This window comes from Mastigoproctus giganteus, chromosome 3 (assembly GCF_048544385.1).
Source record: "Mastigoproctus giganteus isolate SK-2022 chromosome 3, ASM4854438v1, whole genome shotgun sequence".
Taxonomy (NCBI): domain Eukaryota; kingdom Metazoa; phylum Arthropoda; class Arachnida; order Uropygi; family Thelyphonidae; genus Mastigoproctus; species Mastigoproctus giganteus.
In genome coordinates this window covers 114,562,416-114,589,329 of record NC_143577.1, presented here as the reverse complement: position 1 = coordinate 114,589,329, position 26,914 = coordinate 114,562,416, and the positions used below count along the sequence as shown (strand labels likewise).

At 38.2% G+C, this 26,914-nt stretch overlaps 1 protein-coding gene and 1 pseudogene across 1 annotated transcript in view; both read left to right on the top strand.

Annotated features, from left to right (window-relative positions):
- ND-B15 (NADH dehydrogenase (ubiquinone) B15 subunit) overlaps positions 1-26,914 on the top strand; it is a 65,887-nt gene that overhangs the window by 4,862 nt on the left and 34,111 nt on the right. The gene's annotated exons all lie outside the window — the stretch shown is intronic.
- On the top strand, positions 95-18,833 carry LOC150088234 (small ribosomal subunit protein eS7 pseudogene; annotated as a pseudogene).

The window sequence follows — 26,914 nt, the reverse complement described above, 5'->3', positions numbered from 1 at the left end:
CACAATCTAACTTATTTTAAAAGTACATAAAAAAAACTTGTTTCCAGTTAATTCACGAATTAAATATTATTCTCACTGGACTTGCCCTCACAAAATGGATAAGTGGCTTAATTGGATTGAAGGTGATAACGATAGTGCTATTATCACAAATAACCAACAAGAAAATAGTGAGGCTGATGTTTCTCCTAGTAAGAGCTCATCTTCAACAACATTGAGGTAAAAATGTCTGTCTAATATTGAATAAGAAGTTGCTTACAAAAATTAAAAATTATCAAGAAAACTATTTTAAATTTGGATTTACATCCATTATTGTTAATGTTGAACCATGTCCTAAATGTGTATTGTGTTTTGAGATATTAGCTAATGATAGTATAAAGCCAACATGATTAGCAAGACATTTAAAAACTAAGCATCTAGAACATGCAAAAAACCTGTACATTTTTTTTAACCAGGTATAAAGTCTTCCAATATTCAATCCAGTACTTCACATAATTTCATCAAACTTAATGATAAATGTTTTGAAGCTTCTCTTGAGGTTTCTTACTTAATAGTGAAAGACAAAAAGCCACACCAATGGGGAAACAGTTGTTCTTTCTGCAGCAGTAAAGATGGTTGAAATAATACATGGAAACAATATGCAGGCAAACTAAAATCCATTCCTTTGTCAGTAAACACTGTATAGTAGAGATATATGATGCAAGAAAGCAAGCTTATATAGCACCAGCCAAAAAAATGGGTATTCTACAACTGGCTTTCCTCAATTTGAATTTAAGCCACCTCAGGTTCGAAATCTGAGCAAGAGGAAAACTCCCATCAGCATTGAGCCTGCTCAAACCATTAAAGCACATCAATCAGATTGCAGGTGCCAAGTCTCTAGATGCTGCAATTTGCAGAAATTAAGCCATTCTTGATAAGAGCACCCCTTTGTTCCTCTCACCAATCTTGTTGCATTTCTTTGTACTTGTTCTAGCAACTCTACATCCTTCCTAAAATGATGTTTCCAGACCTGTGCATAGTACTCAAAGTTGTGGCCTGACCATTGCCTTATATAAGAGAATAAGCACCTCCTTATCCCTGCTGGAAAAATTCCTGTATATTATTGACAAAACCCTATGACTTGCTCTGGCAGCCTGTCTGCACTGTCAGAAAACTTCATATCTGACTGCACAGTTATCTCCAGGTCTTTTTTATTCTCCACTCCCCTGAGTGTATTACACATGGATGGTATATTTCTCCGGGGTTACTGCTACCCGTATGATGCAGTACTTTGCATTTGTCAATGTTAGACTTGAGTTGTCACCTCTCAGACCATCTGCCGAAACTTTCTAAATCCTGTTGCAGTAGCATACTGTCATTAGTGTCGGGCGCTAAGGTCACGGAAGAGATCATTCGGTGGATTTTTGACTGCTGTAAAGGGATAAGTATTTTTTAATTTTTACCATATTCTTTGTTAATTAACATAGTACATTATGTTTTACACAGATTAAATAGGTTTCGTATTTAATCTCTGTGTAAAATAAGTTAATATAAGTTAGCTAACTTATTTTATTAATAAGTTAATAAAATAAGTTAGCTTCTTATTTTGAATTTAACCAGCGATTTTTGGAAGTTACGACTCCCGGTATTGGCGCCAATATTGTTGAACTAACAGCCATATTGTAGTCGATAAGAAATAGCTTAACGTATATATATCTCGAATTGATAGCATAAGGTATAAAGTAAAACTAGATAGCGTAATACGAAGCACTCTATTAGGAATCTGTTAGCTTATTATAGTATTATCAATTAATCAAAAATAATATTAATTTTATTAAAATTCATTGTTAATTAAATTGGATTTAAACGGAATAGACTAGACCAGACTAAAGATCACAGACTAGTGAGAGTACTGTGACTCGGGGGAGAAACGAAGGGGGCAATTCTCCAACACGTTACAGTCTCAAAAAATGTGCGAAATGTGAAATGTTTGCCTTTCTAAAACAGGACATGATCTATCCAAGGAGGATGCCTTTGTGTGTGCTAGAGCATTTACCCTACACCTCAAGCTCTCATAGACGCCCATAGGTGTCTAGAGTGTCAAGAAATTAGGTGCCAACTTAGCATTCTGATGGCCGTCTACGAGAGCTTGAGGTGTAGGGTAAATACCCTTGAAGAAATTAATATGAGGGGCCCATCAAGCTCTCAGCTGCCAGCTCAACAGCTGAGTTCACTCTGCATCAGGCAAAACAGAAGTAATCTCCAAGGCAGAATGCGCTGGTCCCAAAGGAACTAGTTATTGTTGGTGACTCTGTTGTCAGGGAAACGGAGAATATATTATGCAAGAAGAATAGGTGGAATAGGACCAGGGTATGTCTGCCGGGAGCAAAAGTTGATGACATTGTAGAGCAGATATCTTTTAATGGCATAAAAGGTGATGTACACGTTGGAACCAATGACACTAAGAGTAAGAGATCTGCAGATTTACTCAACAAGTACAGATCAGTGTTGAAAAAAAGTCTTGAGTTAGGGTTGAATGTGAAAGTGTCTGCAATTCTGCCCAGACACGATAGGAGGGAGTATATGATGAGAGCCTTGTTGATCAATTCGACCCAGGAGAGATTGTACAAGGCTCAAGGGGTAGAATTTTTTTTCAGCCTGGTCTGTGCTTGTTGACAGGAGAGACTGCTTCTATAGGGATGGGGTACACTTAAATAGAAAGGGTGCAAGAATATTTGCTGATGCTATCAAGGCAGTGTTAGGTGGGTCGGAAAACTGCTTAGCTTGGGGAGATACACAGACTAAAAGGTTAACAGAGGCCACAGGCAGAGGCAAAAATTATTCTTGCATTGCTTCTATTAGAATGAACAGCAGCCTGGAAAGCAAAGCAATGGAGATTTCTGAGACTGCTGGGAGTCATAGTGAAACAAATGAATACATGGGCTGTATTAGGGTAACTAAGAGAAGGAACAGGTGCTGTATACTTGCATGTACACCAGTTCTAGGAGTATAGGTAATAAATTTGATGAGCTTGTTATTATCTGTTTATATATTCTTAAATATTTATTCTTGTATATTATTTATTTTTAGCGAAACAATAATTGAAGTAAAACTGAAGTTACTAAACTTCATTGTAAACACACACAACCATAATTGAAGTTACATAATTGAAGTAACACTTAGTGTCCCAAATCCCATATACTTTTCTGCTTATCCACTGCAGCAGAAAAAGCATTTTTCATAAAACAACTGCTCATCTCAGTTGTCCTAATTATTTGCTGTATGATTCCTTTTGTTTCAAAGTGGTATACACGTCATAATTTGATATTCCTTCTCAGAGACTTGGTAATTTGGAATCTCCTCCTTTTCATCTTCTCTGGCTTAAAATCTCTCTACCTCATTGTGTCAAATTCATCTATTGCCTCTGTCATTCTCCAATCTCCACTAATCACTTGGAAATCTTTGACTTCCTCTCTTTGTAACTTGACTTTCTCATATCCAACTTTCCTAACAGTGAGGTAATTTTCCTAGGTATTTTAATGTTCACAACTCCAGCTGGCTTCCATTTTGTAGTCGCACAGACCCAGCTGGTTGAGATGTTTAAGGCTTTTGCAATTACTAATGTCCTTGCACAGATTGTTCATTTACCTACCCAAATACCAGACAATCCTAACCACACAGCCAAAACACTTTATCTTTTTCTCACAAACCACCCTTCTGAATACCCTGTTGAGGTAAGTGGTCCTCTAGGCACATCATCTCCAATGGAGCCTTTCTCTCGTGGCAGTCCTCAACCTAGTGTTGTTTAGCATTACAAGAATGCAGAATGAATGATCTGCAAGATTTCTTTTCCTTGGTTGGTTTTCTTTGATTACTGTTTCAAATCTTCTGATGTGAATGTTTTCTCAGATCATGTCAGTGAAATTCTTGTAGGGATGAAATCTTTTATTCCACACTCCACTTTAAAATCTTGTCCTTTATCTAAATCTTGGTTTTCCAATAAATGTGTTAAGGCTGTTCAATATAATAATGTTGCATATCACAATTGGCTTGCATCCAATCTCCAGGTTTATTTTCTGCCTGCACAAAAGCTTGCAACAATTGTAAAGCAGTTATTAATCAATCCAAACTAGATTTCATGCTGTCTAAGAGTAGAAAACTCTCCTGTTGTCCAAATGGTAGTTGAACATTCTGGTCTCTTGCTAAAGCTATTGGCCACAAATTTTTCCCATGTCTATTTCCATCTCTGTCAAAACCAGATTGTTCTATTGCCACTTCAGCAAAAGATAAAGTTGACTTGCTAACATCTTACTTTTCTTCTGACTTGTGTACAGGCAACCCCCGTATAACACGGTACTTATATAATATGGTTTCGCTCTAACGTGGTTTGAGAATTTCGGAAAATCTCACATACCACAGTATTTTTGAGCTTTTGTGCTGAGAAAACACTTCTAGTATGTTATATGTAATTTTCAACGTTTCCATTCCTTTTTGTGAATCCTTGCTGTTGACTCATCAATCATTATCGCCTTTGTGATATTTTTCCAAAGCACATTTCTGGAGGTCACTACCATAAAACAATAACAATTTGCAGGTCCCGGTTTATTGATCTTTTCTGTTAGTGTAATCAGTTATAAAGGGGTAGTAAACTCAATCTTCTTGCATTTGTGTTTCCCCTTCCATGATAGCCAGGTGGGCAGGAGCAGCAGTGCGTAGCATATGCTTCTTGATTAGACCGGGGTTCGAGCCTGTGACCACCAAATACGGAGGATGCGGAAAGGTCAGGGAATGACCACCGCATATCCCCGGAGCAATATGGCCTTAGTTGCTAATGTTCCTAAAAACCAAATAACAAACAAACCCCTTCCATGAAATATTCAGTTATATAAAAAAAAACCCACTGATGACGAAGCCAAACAGCTTCGAAACGATCGTCTGGGTGGTGGTACCGCTGAAAATAAATAACAGCCTTCTCTACTAGAGAAGCGTTATTTATTTGAAGTAATTCAATAGTAGCTATCTTGTTGTGAAGGCAACCACATTATGAGATACAATTAAAACGATGCCTTCTATGCTACAATTGTAGCTCAAATATATGGGTTAACTATGGTGTATTTACACCGATATTATATAGTTAATTATCAAAACCCATAAGGATTATGCCTAGTGCATTTAATTTTCCAAAATACATTACCACCACACCCTTTTGGCATCTCTCATAATGTGGATATAACTTCGCAACTGAGATGGCTTGTTGTATTACCTGGGTACCTGCCCGCCCACTGATGACGAAGCCAAACAGCTTCGAAACGATCGTCTGGGTGGTGGTACCGCTGAAAATAAATAACAGTAGCCTTCTCTACTAGAGAAGCGTTATTTATTTGAAGTAATTCAATAGTAGCTATCTTGTTAAGGCAACCACATTATGAGATACAATTAAAACGATGCCTTCTACACTACAATCGTAGCTCAAATATATGGGTTAACTATGGTGTATTTACACCGATATTATATAGATAAAAAAAAACAGAAATAAATTTTCGGAAACTCATTGCTTTGTATCTCACTTGTGCGTATCGTGTTTGTTGAAACTCGTGCATGCCATGTTCTTTGTTATTAATTGCTTATAATTTTTACTGTTTTAAATTTTACAACAAAAAAAAGTCAGTGAATTAATTAGTATGTACTTATTACAGTATATATTAATTAATCTATGTACGTAAGCTTAAATTTAATTTTATTTTGTTAACTGGAAAATATTCTTCCGATTTTCACGTATTGTTTACCGTTGTTAATTGGTAAGGTAATAAAGTTAAATTTGTGCTTTATATCTAAGCTGGGGTCCACTGTATTTTGTTCGGAGATCCCTGGTTAGGTTCTATGCTATTGAACTTGCGCTTGTTTGAGACCATAAAATATGTGTGACTTCAAAGTGTGTGCAGATTGTGACAGAGAGCAGAAGGTACACGAAATCTAGATGCTGCAGAAGAGATTGTGCTTAGCAGCGATGAAGAGGAAGAAAATTAAATGAATGTACATTATCTGACATAAGTATCACAGTTTGTAAGGCAAGACTCCTATTATAAAAATAAAGTTAAAATATTAAGTTATTTCTACGATAAAAATTAAGTTTCTGATAGTTATAAAAAAATGGTATATTTTAGTTAGCTTTTGGAACGTAATCCCCTTTTTGTACTGGTTCTTAGTCCTGTATAACACAGTTTCGCATTACACAAGATTTTGTAGGAACCAAACTACCTTGTTATAAGAGGTATTAATGATCTTGATAAAGAATCTACTACCATTTGCAGTACATCCCATTCATTGCCTCCTGTGGTCTTCTCTCAGAAGGGTATCAAAATAATTTTCTAATATAGATAGTCTTGATGCCAAGAGAGTGCCAGGTCTTGGAGGTATTTCCCCTTGTTCTCAAAACCTGGCTTACTCCTGTTCTCTGTTGATTAGCATTAGTAGAGGCATACGATGCAAGAAAGCAAGCTTATGCAGCATCAGCTAAAAAAAAAAAAAAAAAAACCCTCCCACCTCTCCATTCGTTCCAAATGCCTGTTCAGCTCAGCCTTAAATTTATTTAGTGTATGAACTTCCACAGAAAAAGATGGAAGGCTGTTCCACCAATCAACTACCCGCTGGCTAAAGGTAAATTTCTGCACATCTGTTCTACAACTGTCTTTCCTCAATTTGAATCTATGCCCCCTCAAGTTCTTAATCTGAGCAAGAGGAATAATCCCATCAGCATTCAGCTTGCACAACCCATTCAAGGCCTTATACACCTCAATCAGATCAGGTGCCGCAAGTTGCAGAACTTAAGCCTTTCTTGGTAAGAGCACCCCCTTTGTTCAACTCGCCAATCTTGTTGCCCTTCTTTGTACTCGTTCTAGCAACTCTACATCCTTCCTAAAATGAGGCCTCCAGACCTGAACACAGTACTCTAGTTGTGACCTGACCATTGCCTTGTATAACGGAATAATCACCTCCCTGTCCCCGCTTGCAAAATTCCTATATGTCATTGACAAGACTCCATGATATGCCCAGGCTCAGCAAACTACATATTTGACTGCACAATTACCCCCAGGTATTTTTCACTTTCCACTTCCCTCAGTGTAGTACATACCACATAGTTGTGGTACGTACTACACTGAGGTTAAACTTCAGTTGCCACTTCTCAGCCAATTTGCCCAACTTATCTAGATCCAATTGGAGTAGCATACTGGCTTTATCATCGTTAACATCCCAGCCAACCTTTGTATCATCTGCAAACTTGGACATTAAACCTGATATACCTTCATCAATATCATTGATAAATATACAAAACAACAATGAACCCAACACCGAACCCTGGGGAGCTCCACTAATAACATTTGTCCACGAAATGCAGTGTCCATTGATTACCACACTGTCTTCTTCCATCCAACCTCCCTTTATCCATTGTAGCAACTTACCCTTAATGCCATACCTCTCCAATTTGTACAGCAGTCTTCCATGTGCAACAGTATCAAAAGCTTTCCTGAAATCTAAGTATATGATATCAAAATTGTTTTTGGCATTCAGTTCCTTTGTGACCACATCATAGTATTCAATCAAATTGGTCAGACAAGATCTCCCTTAAACAAACCCATGCTGTGTCTTAACTATTACTACAGTCTTGGCTAGATGATCCTGCAATGCTTCTTTAACCAGTGATTCCATTTTTTTACCCGGAACACAAATTAAACTAACAGGTCTATAGTTACTTGTGTCACCTTTTGAACTCCCTTTGTGAATTTGTTATACATTTGCACACCTCTAGTCCATGGTGACCTCCCCTGAGTTCAGGGAAGCTCTCATAATTATAGTTAAGGGTTTGCTTACTTTCTTTGCTGTCTCCTTTAATATAACTGGATAGATCCCATCCATCCCAGGTGCCTTTATGTTTAACTTCAACAATTTCTTCTCCACTTTGCTCTCAGTTATTACAAAATCACTTAGTTCCCTGTTAGAGTTTGAACTTCTGGCACTCCCCCTTTGAATAACCCCTCATGTGTGAATGTAGATGCAGAATACTTATTCAGTTTATCAGCTACCTTAGCATGACCATCTATGTTGTGGTCCAATCTGATTCATCCCTTTCCTTCTAGAGTTTACATAAGTAAAGAACTCTTTGCTGATTTTTCTTTGCATCCCTTGCCAAAGATTTCTCGTAATATGCCTTCGCCCGCCTAAGCTCCTTTGTAACTTGATTCAGATTAGTTTATATCTGCCATAGGCTTCTGCGTGTGCTTTAATGCTAGTGCAATGAAATCCTACTGAATATTGTTTGTTGTTAAGTTCGGTATTTATCAATGATATTGATGGTGTATCAGGCTTAATGTCTAAGTTTACAGACGATACGAAGGTTGGCAGGGTTGTTAATCACAGTAATGATAGTACATTACTGCAACAGGATCTGGAAAAGTTGAGTAGATGGGCTAAGAGGTGGCAACTCAAGTTTAACATTGACAAATGTAAAGTACTGCATATGGGTAGCAGTAACCCCAGAGCAACATATCAACTGGGTGGTACTAGGTAGTGGAGAATGAAAAGGACCTGGAGGTAATTGTGCAGACAGATATGAAGTTTTCTGAGCAGTGCAAAAAGGCTGCAAGAGTAGCTCATGGTGCCTTGTCAATGATATACAGAAATTCTGCTAGCAGGGATAAGGGGGTGATTGTCCCCTTGTATAAGGCAATGGTCAGGCCACACCTTGAGTACTGTATACAGGTCTGGACGCCTCATTTTAGGAAAGATGTAGAGCTGCTGAAACAAGTACAGAGAAGGGCAATGAGATTGGTGAGAAGAACAAAGAGTTGGTGTTACCAAGAAAGGCTTAAGTTCTGCAACTTGCAGCTTCTGGAGACTAGGCACCTGCGAGATGATCTAACTAAAGTGTACAAAGGCTTGAATGGATTGACCAAGCTCAATGCTAATGGAATTCTTCCTCTTGCTCAGATTACTCACCTGAGGGGGCATAAATTCAAATTGAGGAAAGACAATTGTAGAATAGATGTGCATAAATTCACCTGTAGCCAGCTGGTGGTTGATAGTTGGAACAAACTTCCATCTGTTGTAGTGGAAGTCAACAACTTAAATAAGTTTCAAGGCAGAACTAGACAAACATTTGGAGTGAATGGATAGGTGAAATGGGAAAGATGTTTTTTTTTTTTTTTTGGCTGATGCTATATAAGCTTGCTTTCTTGCATCATATGCCCCTACTAATGCTAATGCGTCACCTGATACTTTACATGCATCCCATACATCTTAAGGTCGTAGAAAATGAAAAAGACCTAGGAGTAATTGTGCAGTCAGATATGAAGTTTTCTGGGCAATGCAGACAGGCTGCCAGAGCAGGTCATGGGGTTTTGTCAATGATATATAGGAATTTTGCTAGCAGCGAGAAGGAGGTGATTGTCCCTCTGTATAAGGCAATGGTCAGGCCACACCTTGAGTACTGCGTACAGGTCTGGAGGCCTCATTTTAGGAAGGATGTACATTTACTTGAGCGTGTACAGAGAAGAGCAACATGATTGGTGAGGGGAATGAAGGGATCCTCTTACCAAGAGAGGCTTAAGTTCTACAAATTGCAGTGGCTGGAGACTAGGCACCTGCGCGGTGATCTGATTGAGGTATATAAGGCCTTGAATGGGTTGAGCACGCTGAATTCTGATGGGATCCTTCCACTTGTTCAGATTATGAACCTAAGGGGGCATAAATTCAAATTAAGAAAAGACAGATGTAGAATAGATGTGCAGAAATTTGCCTTTAGCCAGCGGGTGGTTAATTGCTGGAAAAAACTTCCACCTGTCGTGGAAGTTGATAGGTTGAATAAATTTAAGGAGGAACTGGACAGGCATTTGGAGGGAATGGTGTGTTTTTTTTTTTTTTTTTTTGGCTGATGCTGCATAAGCTCATACACTTGCTTTCTTGCATCACTTGCCACTACTACTACTACATTTTTCTTCTCTGCCACAAGCCTCATTAGTTTATCTGACTTTCATTTAGGCCTAAACCTTGAACAATATTTCTTAGTTGGAATGAAAAGCCTAGTAGCCTCCAAAATTAAGTCCCTGAAGGCTTCTCATTTAGAATTCAAAGTTGGTAACATCATCAGTTGATCCCACTGTACAGAATATAAAAACAGTCTGAGACCCCTGTAGTCACCTTTAGGAAAGCAAAACCCTTCCCTTTAGCCTTGATGGTAGTTACATCTCTAAGTAATTCTCACATTACATTGTGATTACTGTCCGCCAGTGGTTCCTTTATCCGAAAATTCTTAATGCATGAATGATCACTGCTGATAATCAGATCAAGAGTATTACTCCCTCTGGTTGCCTCTCGAATATGTTGCTGTAGAAAACAGTCATCCAATAAATCCACAAAAGTCTTGCTAGTGTGTGAGCGACCAACTCAAGTTCCAGTCAATATCTGGAAAGTTAAAATCCTCCATTATAAGACATTCTGATTTACTGGCCCACTATTTCTCTGCACAACTGCTGCTCATTATACTCATCAGATTCATTAGGCCTATGACACACTCCTCTCAATTTTCCTTTCCCAGTGCTTATGTCCCACGAGACAGACTCAACATTGCATTGCCCACCAACATCAATTAGATGCACTTCCTTAGATTTTGTCTTTCTTAACTAACAGTGTAACCTCTCCTTCCTTCCTTTCCTGTTTATCCTTTCTGTACACATTGTACTCCCAAAATTCCAATTTTGCACTGCTTATGTTTGTGTGACACCACTTCTCTGATATCCCAACAATATCTGCCTGTGATGTCTTGAGTAGCACTTCAAGCTCATGAAATTTATTAACTATACTCCTACCATTGGTTTTCATGAAAGTATACATGCACCTGTTTCTTCTGTTAGTTACCCTAACTCAGCCCATGTATTTATTTGTTCTATTTATTTGTTCCGTTACGACTCCCAGCAGTCCTAGAAATCTCCATTGCTTGCTTTCTATGCTTGTGCTCATTCTAATAGCAGTGCAAGAATCACTTTTGCCTCTGCCTGCGGCCACTGTTAACCTTTTAGTCTGTGTATCCCCGAAGTTAGCAGTTTTCCGACCCACCTAACACTGCGCCGATAGAATTAGCAAATATTCTTGCACCCTTTCTATTTTTAAGTGTACCTCATACCTGTAGAAGCACTCTCCCATCAACAAGCACAGACCAGGCTGAAAAAAATTCTACCCCTTGAGCCTTGCACAGTTTCTCCAGGGCTGAATTGATCGACAAGACTCTCATCATATACTCCCTCCTATCGTGTCTGGGCAGAATTGCAGACACTTTCACATTCAACCCTAACTCAAGACTTTTTTTCAACACTGACCTCTACTTGTTGAGTAAATCTGCAGATCTCTTACTCTTAATGTCATTAGTTGTCAGTATAAGTGTATAAAGCCTTGAATGGTTTGAGCATGCTCAATGCTGATGGGATTTTTCCTCTTCCTCAGAATAATCACCTGAGCAGGCATAAATTCAAATTGAGGAAAGAGGCAGGGGCAAAGGTTGATGACGTTGTAGAGCGGATATCATCTTTTAAGGACACAAAAGGTGATATAGTTGTACACGCTGGCACTAATGATATTAAGAGTAGGAGACCGGCGGAATTACTTAGCAAGTACAGGTCACTGTTGAAAAAAAGCCGTGAATTAGGGTTGAATTTGAAAGTGTCTGCAATTCTGCCCAGACATGATAAGAGGGAGTATATAATGAGAGCCTTGTCGATCAATTTGGCCCTGGAGGGATTGTGCAAGGCTCAAGGGGTAGAATTTTTTTCAGTCTGGTCTGTACTTGTTAACAGGAGAGACTGCTTCTACAGGGATGGGATACATTTAAATAGAAAGGGTGCAAGAATTTTTGCTGATGCTGTCGAGGCAGTGTTAGGTGGATCGGAAAACTGCTAGTTGGGGGGATACAAGGACTAATAGATTAACAGTAGCCACTGGCAGAGGTGGAAGTGATTCTTGTACTGCTTCTATTGAAACAAGCAGAAGCCTGAAAAACAAGATGCAGGATATTTCAGAGACTGCTGGGAGTCATTGTGATACAAGTAAACACATGGGTTGTGTTAGGGTAGCTAAGAATAGAAACAGGTGCATGCATACTTGCGTGTACACCAATGCTAAGAGTTTGGTAAATAAATTTGATGAATTTGAGGTATTGCTTAAAACATCAAAGGCAGATATTGTTGGGATATCAGAGACGTGGTGTCACACAGATATAAGGAATGTGTAACTGGAATTTGGGGAATACAATGTGTATAGAAAGGATAGACAGAACAGGAGGGGAGGAGGGGTTATGCTATTAGTTAAGAAAAACATAAAATCCAAGGAAGTGAAGCCAGTCGACATCGATGGACAGGGCAGTGTCGAGTCAGTTTGGTGTGACATAAGCATAGGGAAACCAAAATTGAGAGTAGGAGTGTGCTATAGGCCTAATGACTCCCATGAGTATAATAAGATATTGTACAGGGAAATGGAGTGGACCAGTAAATCAGAGAGTCTTATAATGGGGGATTTTAATTTCCCAGATATTGACTGGAATTTGTGGGTTGGTCACTCACACACTAGCCAGGCTTTTGTGGATTTATTGGATGATTGTTTTCTACATCAGCATGTTCGTGAGGCAACAAGAGGGAGCAATACTCTTGATCTGATTATCAGTAGTGATTCTTCATGCATTAAGAATCTGCAATAAATGAACCACTAGGTTGCAGTGATCACAGTATGTTGAAGTGGGATTTACTCAAGGAGGTAACTACCATCAGAGGTAAAGGGAAGGGTTTTTGTTTTCGTAAAGGTGACTATGATGGTCTGAGACGGTATTTAAATTCTATACAGTGGGACCAACTGATGCTGTTACCAACAGCAAACTCAAAATGGGAAGCATTCAAGGAACTAATCTTGGAAGCTACCAGGCTTTACATACCAACTAAGAAATATTGTTCAAGGTTTAGGCCTAAATGGTTGTCAGATGAACTAATGAGACATGTGGCAGAGAAGAAAAATGCATGGGATACATACAAATTAATGGGCGACATGGAAGCCTATGATAGATATAAGTTGGTCTGTAACCAAGTCACAAAGGAGATTAGGCAGGCAAAGGCAGACTACGAAAAATCTTTGGCAAAGGATGCAAAGAAAAACAGAAAAGAGTTCTTTACCTATTTAAACTCAAGAAGGAAAGGGATGAATCAGATTGGTCCACTGGATATTGATGGTTCAACAGTTGAGGATCCTGCTCAGGTGGCTAACAATCTAAACGAGTATTTTGCATGTACATTGACGCATGAGGAGTTATTCAGGAAGGAGAATGACGTAGGTGAAGTAAACATTGGCAGTGAGCTAGATGATTTTGTAATAACTGAGAGGAAAGTGGAGGAGAGATTGTTGAGGATAAACATAAAAAAGTCACCTGGGGTGGATGGGATCTATCCAGTTATATTAAAGGAGGCAGCAAAGGAAGTAAGCAAACCCCTAGCCATAATTATGAGAGCTTCGTTGGACTCAGGGGTGGTACCCATAGACTGGAGATGTGCAAATGTAACCCCAATTCACAAAGGAGGATCAAAGGCTAACACAAGTAATTATAGACCTGTTAGTTTAACTTCTGTTTCAGGAAAATTAATGGAGGCACTGGTTAAAGAAGCACAGCAGGATCATCTAGACAAGAATTCAGTTATAGGTCAGACGCAGCATGGTTTTGTTAAGGGTAGGTCTTGCCTGACCAATTTGATTGGATACTATGATGTAGTCACAAAAGAACTGGATGCAGGGAATAACTTTGATATTATATATTTGGATCTTAGAAAGGCTTTTGATACTGTTGCACATGGAAGACTGCTGCACAAATTGGAGCAGTGTGGCATTGGAGGCAAATTGCTGCTATGGATAAGGGGATGGTTGAGTGGCAGAAGACAGAGAGTGGTAATCAATGGACACTGCTCAACGTGGACTAATGTTATTAGTGGAGTTCCTCAGGGTTCAGTGTTGGGTCCGTTGTTGTTTTCGGTGTTTATGAATGATATTGATGATGGTATATCAAGTTTAATGTCCAAGTTTGCAGATGATACAAAGGTTGGCAGGGTTGTTAAGGACACTACTGACGCTCTGCTGCTGCAACAGGATTTGGAAAGGCTGAGCAGATGGGCTGAGAGGTGGCAAATGAAGTTTAACATTGACAAATGTAAAGTGCTTCATATGGGAAACAGTAACCCCCAGAGCAACGTATCAATTCTGCGGTACTACACTGACAGTGGTGGAGAATGAAAAGGACCTGGGGTTAATTGTGCAGGCAGATATGAAGTTCTCTGAGCAGTGTAGACGAGCTGCAAGAGTAGCTCATGGTGTCTTGTCAATGATATACAGGAATTTTTCTAGCAGGGATAAGGAGGTGATTATTCCCTTGTATAAGGCAATGATTAGGCCACATCTTGAGTACTGTATACAGGTCTGGAGGCCTCATTTCAAGAAGGATGTAGAGCTGCTGGAACGGGTACAGAGAAACGGCAACAAGATTAGTGAATGGAACAAAGGGTTGCTCTTACGAAGAAAGGCTTAAGTTTTGCAAATTACAGAGTCTGGAGACTAGGCACCGGCGAGGTGATCTGATAGAGGTGTATAAGGCTTTGAATGGTTTGAGCATGCTCAATGCCAATGGGATTCTTCCTCTTGCTCAGAATAATCACCTCAGAGGGCATAAATTCAAATTGTGGAAGGACGGATCTCGGATAGATGTGCGGAAATTTGCCTTTGGCCAGCTTGTGGTTGGTAGGTGGAACCGACTTCCATTCCTTTTTGTGGAAGTTGATAGCCTAAATAAATTTCAGGCTCAGCTGGACAGGTATTTCAAACATACGGAGGGGTGAAATGGGAGTTTTTTTTTTTTTTTTTTGGCTGATGCTGCATAAGCTTGCTTTCTTGCATCATATGTCTCTACTAATGCTAGTTGCAACATTGTACAACAATATCTACTTTTGCCACTGGCAGACATAATTAGCATTAGTACAGGCATAGGATGCAAGAAAGCAAGCTTATGCAGCATCAGCCAAAAAAAAAAAAAAAAAACTTCCACTTCACCCCTCCATTCATTCGAAATACCTGTGCAGCTGGGCCTTAAATTTATTTAGGCTATCAACTTCCCCAACAAGGCATGGAAGTCTGTACCACCAACCAACTACCCGCTGGCTAAAGGCAAATTTCCGCACATCTATCCTACATCTCTTTCTTCAATTTGAATTTATGCCCTCTCAGGTGATTATTCTGAGCAAGAGAAAGAATCCCATCAGCATTGAGCATGCTAAAACCATTCAAGGCTTTATACACCTCTATCAGATTGAACTAATGATTTGTTCGATCAGGTGAACTAATGAACAGATTCATTAGTTCACCTGAGCTACTCTTGCAGCCCGTCTGCACTGTTCAGAAAACTTCATATCTGCCTGCACAATTACCCCCAGGTCCTTTTTATTCTCTACCACTGGCAGTGTAGTATCACAGAGTTGATACGTTGCTCTGGGGTTGCTGTTTCCTACATGTATTACTTTACATTTTTCAATGTTAAACTTCATTTGCCACCTCTCAGCCCATCTGCTCAGCCTTTCCAAATCCTGTTGCAGCAGCATAGCATCAGTATTGTCCTTAACAACCCTGCCAACCTTTGTATCGTCTGCAAACTTGGACATTAAGCTTGATATACCATCATCAATATTATTTATAAATACAGAAAACAATAATGGATCCAACACTGAACCCTGGGGAACTCCACTAATAACATTAGTCCATGATAAGCAGTGTCTATTGATTTCCACTGTCTTCTCCCCCTCAACCACCTCTTTATCCATAGCAGCAATTTGCCTCCAATGCCACACTGCTCCAATTTGTGCACAGTCTTCCATGTGCAACAGTATCAAAAGCCTTTCTAAGATCCAAGTATATAATATCAAAGTTATTCCCTGCATCCAGCTCTTTTGTGACTGCATAATAGTATCCAATCAAATTGGTCAGGCAAGACTTTCCCTTAACAAAACCATGCTGTTTTCGAGCTATAACTGAAGTCTTGTCTAGATGATCCTGCAGTGCTTCTTTAACCAGTGCCTCCATTAATTTTCCTGGAACAGAAGTTAAACTCACAGGTCTATAATTACTTGTGTCAGACTTTGATCCTCCTTTGGGAATTGGGGTCACATTTGCACAACTGCAGTGTATGGGTACCTCCCCTGAGTCCAAGGAAGCTCTCATAATTATGGCTAATGGTTTGCTTACTTCCTTTGGTACCTCCTTTAATATAACTGGATAGATCCCATCCACCCCAGGTGCCTTTCTTGTGTTTATCTTCAACAATTTCTCCTCCACTTAACTCTCAGTTATTACAAGATTATCTAGCTTACTGTCAGAGTTGAATACACCCCTGGCATTCCCCTTGCCGAGTAACTCCTTATGTGCGAATGTCGATAGAGTATTCATTTAGTTTGTTAGCTACCTGAGCAGGATCATTAACAGTTGAACCATCAATATCCAGTGGACCAATCTGATTCAACTCTTTCCTTCTAGAGTTTACATAGGTAAAGAACTCTTTGCTGTTTTTCTTTGCATCCTTTGCCAAAGATTTCTCATCTGCCTTTGCCTGCCTAACCTCCTTTGTGACTTGGTTACAGAGCAGCTTATATCTATCATAGGCTTCTGTGTCACATGTTAATTTATATTTATCCCATGCATTTTTCTTCTCTGCCATGTGTCTCATTAGTTCATCTAACATCCATTTAGGCCTAAACCTTGAACAATATTTCCCTGTCCTGTTCCTTCTTACATAGTATATTCCCCATCTCCCTGACAGTAGTCACCAACAATAACTAGTTCCTTTGGTACTAGCAAATTCTGCCTTGGAGATTGTCTCTGTGTTGCCTGATGCACAGGCGTGAACTCTGCCATTGAACTGGGCAGCTGAGAGCTTGATGGGCCTCTCATTAACTTCTTCAAGGGCATTTATCCTACTACTCAAGCTCTCATAATGCCCATCAGAACGTTGAATTGCCGGCTAATTTCTTGACACTAGACACCTAGCACACACAATGGCATCCTCCTTGGCTAGTTCATGTCCTGTTTTAGAAAGGTAAACATTTCATATTTTGCATATTTTTTTGAAACTGTGATACATTGGAGAATTGCCCCTTTGTGTCTTTCTCGTTTCACAACTCTAGTCTGGCTCATGATTGCCATTTAAATATATTTTTAATTAACAATGAAATTTAATAAGATTAATAATATTTTAGATTAATTGATAATACTATACTAAGCTAACAGATTCCTAATTCCTCTGTATTACGCTATCTAGTTTTACTTTATACTTTTGCTATCAGTTTGAGATATATATACGTTAAGCTATTTCTTATCAACTACAATATGGTGGCTAGTTCAACAATATTGGCGCCAACACAGGGATTTGCAACTTCCAAAAATCACTAGTTAAATTCAAAATAAGAAGCTAGCAAACACTACTAAACCTACTCTGTAAAACACAATGTAGTATATTACTTAACAAAGAATACAGTAAAAATTAAAAATACTTATCCCTTTACAGCAGTCAAAAACCCACCAACTCTTCTCTTCCATGACTAGAGCACCCTCTCTGTTTGTTTTTCACTTGTTTTCATTTTCTAATTCCACAGGCATTTTCCCTTCTGCTTGGAAATATGCTCATATTCAGCCAGTTCCTTAAATGGGTGACAAATCCCGCCCATTCAATATCATCCCATTGCACTTGCTTATACTCGTTTCTAAAATAACGAAGAACCCTATTAATTGCTATAAACTATCTAACTATCTTCTATCTGATCAATGATTGCTGGTATGGATTCCAACAGTGTCAATCCACTGGTGATAAACTGGTTTATGTTACACATTTGTGAACAGATTCATTGGAATAGTTTTGTGAAACACAAGCAGTTGCTCTTGACATTTCAATAGTTTTTGATTGTGTTTGTCATAAAGATCTTCTAAATAATCTTCCATCTTATGGTTTGCCAACAGTGTTTTGTAATTGGTTATCCAGTTTTCTCTCATTGCTCACTGTAGGCGATGGTATATGACTCTCTGTCTAACTTCCCCACTGATGCAGTTTTTCCCCAAGGTTCAGTTCTTTCTCCACTCTTTTCCTTTTGTATATTATTGACCTTCTTCCGTTGGCCAGAAATTCTGTAATGCATGGCAAGAGGCGAGCACAGTGTATTCAGTAAGTACAAAGATTGTGAAATGGCAGGGAGAAAAGACAGATGAATTAGGATTGTCTATTGCACAGGCTCTCTGGCAGCTGCAGATGAACAGTGATCTGAAGGTATGGAGAATTACACATAACTAGTGCAAAAAATATTGATGTACATGGCAAGAAGGCCATTATCATCTTTGTTTCAGTTCCACGGCTGCAGTTATACCATAAAATCCAAACAAGGTTGATCATCAGAGAACTTGAAAAGAAATTCAGTAGGAAACATGGTTTTTATTGCTAAGCAAACTATGCTAAGAAAGCCAACCCGAAAGATAAAAATTAAAAAGAAACAAAAGAGACCAAAAAGCCGAACAGTGACATCCATGCATGAATCTTAGAAGATCTAGTATACCCAGCAGAAATTGTAGGGAAAAGAATACGTATAAGATCAGGCGAGTCACGCATAACAAAAGTTCATCTTGATAAGAACCAGCTGACTAATATTGAAAATAAAATTGACATTTTTGCAACTGTGTACAAGACACAAAAACTGTCTATAGTTTTGCTAATGATAGCACAAGCACATCAGAAATATTTCTCCCTCTGCATCTAAACAAACTGGGTTTTCTCTTTCATTCTCTCAATTTACCTTTCTTCCAAACAGCTGTTCACTCTGTACAAATCACAAGTACACTATACCATGAAATGTTGTTCCCACATCTGGGGCAATGCTCACAAAACGTCTCTCAGGCTTCTATATTCTGTTCAGAAGAGGGCAGTTAGGTTAATTAATGACTCATATCTCTCTCTCTCTCTCTCTCTCTCTCTCTCTCTCTTAGACATTCTGTTTCTGCTGCATGCATTTTCTACAGAAATCCCATGTGCACTTTTCTTCTGAATTGGCTTCTATAATTCAAATTTTCTCTTCCAAGCCTGTCCAGACCAGTGTTGCCATTTTAGCGGTTTTCCCGCTAGATTTAGCGGAATTGCTTCAGGTTTAGCGGATAAAAATATGAAATAGCGGATAGCGGATTTTTTAGCGGGAGGAGTGTAAATGTTTAGCATTTTATGTAATTTGGCAATGTAACATTTAAATTAAGAAATATTCATTTAAGAAATCTTAAATTAATTGTTCAATTGATTATTTAATTAATAATAAAAATAATTCATAATTGAAATAGTAGGGATATCATATTTCATAGTTTTTTTTTTTATAAATCGAAGAATCGGTTTTATATTATTCTGGATTTCCCTGAGGAGAACCCCAACAATTTTACATAGTTACGCTCGCGGTCAAACGACCTGATCATTGGGTCATAGCTTTAAATTGTTGGATCAAATCTAAAAATGTGGAAAAAATTCTAATGACGCCTTTTTTTGAAACTGCGAAGGAATGGCATTGGATAATTTTTCTTCGTCGTATTTGTTTGGCTTCAAAGAAATGCGATCCGAATTACCGACATCTCTTTCAACGTTTCTAATAACCACAGAGCAATAAGTAATAAGAGTAATAAGTAATAATTATTTCTAATAACCACAGTGTAATAATATCTTAGTATAGTCAGTCCTCGTATAGTACGATAGTTGTATTCCTAGAAATCCTCGTGCAATATAAACAACAGGCCCTATGGGAAAAATTGGGTTAGGTGCCGACCACCCAAGATTGAACACACATTTGTAACCAAAACATTACCAAACACAATAAATAATCGTAATAAAATACTTACGTATTTTATTACGATTATTACGTATTTTTTTATTACGTAAAGGTCGTAATAAAATATTGCTAATGCTTTTGCTTCTATCGTAAGCAAACTTGTTTTTTGTTTGATTTTCTATCCAAACAGATGACAGCCGTTCCATCTCTTCCAATTCTTTGTCTTAATCTAATGGATTTTAATTACACTTAGTTGTTCCTGCTATCAAAGTTGTTTTTATTTTCTCCGCATTCTTTGTAATTCTCGGCGTTGCCTCTCATTTAGGTCTGTAGCACGTGCAATATCACATGGTCTTTCATTTCGCTCAAAGCGTTTCACGATTTCATATTTTTTTCTCTATCGATAGAGGCGAACTGGCCATAAGCCTTACCTTACGGGATGGCGGACAAAAACAAAACGAAATATACCCAAAATTTTCGGAAGGAATGGTTAGCTTTTCCACAATTCAAAGGCTGGTTAGTAGAGATTCCAGGACATCCAACTCGAGCAAGAAGTAAATATTGCAAGTCTGATTTTACTGCTAAAATTTCGGACATTAAAAGTCATTTAAAAACTTTCAAACCTATTAAGTCAGCAGAACCATTTTCACCTAATAGATCAGGCAACCAATCTAACTTAAATTTTCCCACCAAGAATTTACAAACAGCGGAAGCTGAAGCAAAGTTAAGTTTGTTTGTTTGTGCTCACTCGTCAATACTGGCAATAGACCACCTTGGTGAATTATGTAAGAATGCATTCCAAGATCAAACAGCCAAAACTTTAAAAATTCATCGAACAAAATGCAGCGGCATTATAAAATATATCCTACACCCCCGCTTTCAGAAAGATTTATTGAAGTCAGTGCTCAATGGCTTTTCAAACTATAGTTTGTTACTAGATGAATCAAACGATATTAGTGTAACAAAACTATTAGGTATTGCAATTGTGTATTATGATGAGCAATTCGATAAAAGAGTTTCTACATTCTTAGCTCTTGTAGAATTAGATAAGTGTAACGCTGAAAATATTTCAAATTCAATTAAAATAACGCTGGGAAATTTTAAACTTCCTTTAAATAATCTTGTGGCATTGGGACAGATAATGCTAGCGTTATGATTGGAGTTAATAACAGCGTTTATACACATTTGAAGTCCGATGTACCGAACTTGATATTAATTAAATGCGTATGTCATTCTTTGCAATTAGCAGTATCTCATGCAACCCGCGAAACATTCCCTAGAAGTCTAGAATTCATGATAGCTGAAACTTATAATTGGTTTAGTAAATCCACCAGCCGACAAAATCAATTCAAATATTTATACAGTGCCATAAACGATGGTGCAGATCCGAAAAAGATAGTTCATTCGTGTCAAACAAGGTGGTTATCCATTGAAGTTGCTATAACAAGAATTTTAGAACAGTATATTGAATTAAAAGCCCATTTTGAAATAACTCGTTTGACTGACAAATGTTATACTGCAGAACTTCTTTATTCAATGTTTAAAGATTAAAGTAATTTAGCGTATCTTTTATTTTTGAAACCTGTCTTATCTGAAGTACAAAGAGTAAACAAATCTTTTGAATCAAATACTGCCGATCCTACATTATTACTACATGATTTAAACACGCTATTGTCGATGATTGCCAATAAAATGTTTTTACCAAATACACATATTGAAAGGATAATAATAATTATTTAGACCCTAATCCATACCAATTTGAAAGAAAAATAAATGAATTAATAATGAATAAACTTATCACAACAACAGATGAAATGGCAATAAGAGAGAGATGCCGTAATTTCTTGATTGGTTTGTATCAACAATTAAAACAACGCCTTCTAGACAACATAAAAGAATTAGAAAAAATATCATTAATCTCAGTTAACAATATATTAAAGAAAAATTTTCTGTTAAATTTATTACAAAAACTTAAAATTGTCTGAAGTAGAAATTGAAAAAATTGAGAAACAGTATATAAACATTACTCTCATTAAATGGGAAAACTTCAACAATACAATGAAGTTTTGGTTAGAAGTTTCGAAATATCGATATGCAAGCGGTGAAAATCCATTTAAAGAAATTAGCGAATTTGCATTGGGTATTTTAATTTTGCCATTATCCAATGCAGATGTGGAAAGAATATTCAGCAACTTAAATCTAGTAAAAAACAAAACACGCAACAGAATGAGTGTTGGCACGGTTAATGCAATCTTATCAGTACGATACGGGCTCAAATGAGTTGAAAAGTGTTGTAAAAATTATGTTTTACCTGAAGAAGGTAAAAGATGAGGCGGTATTGAATTTCGAAATTAATTTAGATTTTTAGATATTGATTTTATATTAAAAAGAGAAAAATAAATAACTATTTATATGTACTATTTGTTTGTTTGTTTTTATTCACTACAAAGTACAAACAAATGAAAATTTAAAAAAATTGGCGGGTCAAGTGCTAAAAATAGCGGATTTTGAGTATGCGGCTAGCGGGAAATATTATTAAGAGTTGGCAACACTGGTCCAGACACATGTTGCCACAGTCAGCATCCTTTTATTGTCCAAATACAAATTCACGGAAGCAGTGATTCTTCTTCCTCATTTATTCCTTCGACTTCTGTTTTCTGGAACAACCTCCATTCATACATATTTCTCGAAAATTACAAAATACAGAAATTCAAGTCTAATATCAACAAGTATCTTCTTTCATATTTTCATGCTTGGGGTTTTCATTAAAAAAAAACCAATTAAGTCAAGTAATGTAGATGTCTGTCTTTGGTTAAGAAAGAAACTCCCTATCATTGTAGGCCATTTCTGAGGATGAGTTGTGTACCTCAAATTGATTTAAATAAAAATATATATGTATTCATTCACCCTTCATTCTTTATAACCACTTTCATATTATGAAAGAGTTCATAAAGAATGAAGCATATGAATATATTCTCTTTTTGTTAGGCATTTAGTGGAAAATGGTTTAGATATATTAAGGAAGTGAATGCTAATAATTTGTGACTGAGACAGATAAAACTGGTCTAGCCATAGAGAAAGACCATCTTTGACTGTTTAATTTTGCAATAAGAAATGTACATTTTACATCATTTTTGAAATGTTCATTTTGTGAACAAAAAAATGTATGAAGTAAACCTCTATTCAGTTTTAAGTTTTGGAATTAAGAAATGTTAATGATTTAAAGTCACAAAGTACATTAGGCAAACAAAGGCAGATTATGAGAAATCTTTGGCAAAGGATACAAAGAAAAACTGTAAAGACTTATGTAAACTGTAGAAGGAAGGGGATGAATCAGAATGGTCCGAGACATCGATGGTTCAACTGTTGATGAACATGCTGAGGTAGCTGACAAACTGAATGAGTATTTTGCATCTAAATTCACACATGAGGAAGTAGTAGTGGCACGTGATGCAAGAAAGCAAGTGTATGAGCTTATGCAGCATCAGCCAAAAAAAAAAAAAAAAAAAATCGCACCATTCCTTCCAAATGCCTGTCCACTTCCTCCTTAAATTTATTTAATCTATCAACTTCCACAACTACAGATGGAAGTTTGTTCCAGCAATTAACCACCTGCTGGCTAAAGGCAAATTTCTGCACATCTATTCTACATCTGTTTTTTTCTTAATTTGAATTTATGCCCCCTTAAGTTCGTAATCTGAACAAGTGGAAGGATCCCATCAGAATTCAACGTGCTCAATCCATTCAAGGCCATATACACCTCAATCAGATCACAGCGCAGGTGCCTAGTCTTCAGCCACTGCAATTTGCAAAACTTAAGCCTCTCTTGGTAAGAGGATCCCTTCATTCCCCTCACCAATCTTGTTGCCCTTCTCTGTACATGCTCAAGCAAATGTACATCCTTCCTAAAATGAGGCCTCCAGACCTGTACTCAAGGTGTGGCCTGACCATTATACAGAGGGACAATCACCTCCTTTTCCTTGCTAGCAAAATTCCTATATATCATTGACAAAACCGCATTACCTTCCCTGGCAGCCTGTCTGCATTGCTCAGAAAACTTCATATCTGACTGCACATTTACTATCAGGTCTTTTTCATTTTCTACCACCTTAAGTGTAGTACCACACAGTTGGTACGTTTCTCTAGGGTTACTTCTACCCATATGCAGTACTTTGCATTTGTCAAGGTTAAACTTCAGTTGCCACTTCTTAGCCCATCTGCCCAAATTATCTAGATCCTGTTGCAGTAGCACACTGCCATTACTGTCATTAACAACCCTGCTAACCTTTGTATCATCTGCAAACTTCGACACTAAGCCTGATATACCTTCATCAATATCATTCATAAATATACAGGGAGGTGGAGAACAGAAGCTTATCAAACTCTGGCAGGGAGCTAAATGATTTTGTAATAAGAGAGAACAAAGTGGAGGAGAAATTGTTGAAATTGCACATAAGAAAGGCACCTAGGGTGGACGGGATCTATCTAGTTATATTAAAGGAAGCAGCAAAGGAAGTAATCAAACCATTAGCTATAATTATGAGAGCTTCCTTGGAGTCAGGGGAGTTCCCCATTGACTGGAGATGTGCAAATGTGACCCCAATTTACAAAGCATTAGCATTAGCATTAGCATTAGTAGAGGCATTTGATGCAAGAAAGCAAGCTTATGCAGCATCAGCCAAAAAAAAAAAAAAAAACCCACTTCCACTTCACCCCTCTGTTCGTTCAAAATACCTGTCCAGCTGAGCCTTAAACTTATTTAGGCTATCAACCTCCACCACAAGGGATGGAAGTCTGTTCCACCAACCAACCACCCGCTGGCTAAAGGCAAATTTCCGCACGTCTATCCTACATCTGTCTTTCCTCAATTTGAATTTATGCCCTCTCAGGTGATTTTTCTGAGCTAGAGGAAGAATCCCATCAGCATTGAGCATGCTTAAACCATTCAAGGCTTTATACACCTCTATCAGATCACCTCGCTGGTGCCTAGTCTCCAGACACTGTAATTTGCAAAACTTAAGCCTTTCTTCGTAAGAGCACCTCTTTGTTCCATTCACTAATCTTGTTGCCCTTCTCTGTACTCGTTCCAGCAGCTCTACATCCTTCTTGAAATGAGGCCTCCAGACCTGTATACAGTACTCTAGGTGTGGCCTGACCATCGCCTTATACAATGGAATAATCACCTCCTTATCCCTGCTGGAAAAATTCCTGTATATCATTGACAATACTCCATGAGCTACTCTTGCAGCCCTTCTGCACTGCTCAGAGAACTTCATATCTGCCTGCACAACCACCCCCAAGTCCCTTTCATTCTCTACCACTGTCAGTGTAGTACCACAGAGTTGATACGTTGCTCTGGGGTTGCTGTTTCCCATGTGTAGTACTTTACATTTATCAATGTTAAACTTCATTTGCCACCTCTCAGCCGATCTGCTCAACCTTTCCAGATCCTGTTGCAGCAGCATAGTGTCAGTAGTGTCCTTGACAACCCTGCCAACCTTTGTATCGTCTGCAAACTTGGACATTAAGCCCGATATACCATCATCAATATCATTTATAAATACAGAAAACAATAATGGACCCAACACTGAGCCCTGAGGGACTCCACTAATAACATCAGTCCACGATGAGCAGTGTCCATTGATTACCACTCTCTGTCTTCTCCCCCTCAACCACCCCTTTATCCATAGCAGCAATTTGCCTCCAATGTCACACTGCTCCAATTTGTGTAGCAGTCTTCCATGTGCAACAGTATCAAAAGCCTTTCTAAGATCCAAGTATATAATATCAAAGTTATTCCCTGCATCCAGTTCTTTTGTGACTGCATCATAGCATCATAGTATCCAATCAAGTTGGTCAGGCAAGACTTCCCCTTAACAAAACTATGCTGTGTCTGAGCTATAACTGAAGTCTTGTCTAAATGATCCTGCAGTGCTTCTTTAACCAGTGCCTCCATTAATTTTCCTGGAACAGAAGTTAAGCTCACAGGTCTATAATTACTTGTGTCAGCCTTTGATCCTCCTTTGTGAATTGGGGTCACATTTGCACATTTCCAGTCTATGGGTACCTCCCCTGAGTCCAAGGAAGCTCTCATAATTATGGCTAAGGGTTTGCTTACTTCCTTTGCTGCCTCCTTTAATATAACTGGATAGATCCCATCCACCCCGGGTGCCTTTCTTGTGTTTATCTTCAACAGTTTCTCCTCCACTTTACTCCCAGTTATTTCAAGATTCTGTAGCTTACTGCTAGAGTTGAATACACCTCTGGCATTCCCCTCGCTGAATAACTCCTCATGTGTGAATGTTGATGCAAAATATTCATTTAGTTTGTTAGCTACCTGAGCAGGATCATCAACACTTGACCCATCAATATCAAGTGGACCAATCTGATTCACCCCCTTCCTTCTAGAGTTTACATAAGTAAAGAACTCTTTGCTGTTTTTCTTTGCATCCCTTGCCAAGGATTTCTCGTAATCTGCCTTCGCCTGCCTAACCTCCTTTGTAACTTGGTTGCATATCAACTTGTATCTATCATAGGCTTCTGTGTCATGTGTTAATTTGTATGTATCCCATGCATTTTTCTTCTCTGCCATATGCCTCATTAGTTCATCCGACATCTATTTTGGCCTAAACCTTGAACAATATTTCTTAGTTGGTATGTAAAGCCTAGTAGCTTCCAAGATAAGTTCTTTGAATGCTTCCCATTTTGAATTTGCTGTTGGTAACATCATCAGTTGGTCCCACTGTATAGAATTTAAATACTGTCTCAGTCCATCATAGTCGCCTTTACGGAAGCAATAACCCTTCCCTTTACCCCTAATGGTACTTACCTCTTTGAGTAAATCCCACTTCCGCACACTGTGATCACTGCCACCTAGTGGTTCATTTATCTGCAGATTCTTAATGCATGAAGAATCACTGCTGATAATCAAATCAAGAGTATTACTCCCTCTAGTTGCCTCCCGAACATGCTGATGTAGAAAACAATCATCCAATAAATCCACAAAAGTCCTGCTAGTGTGTGAGTAACCAGCCCCC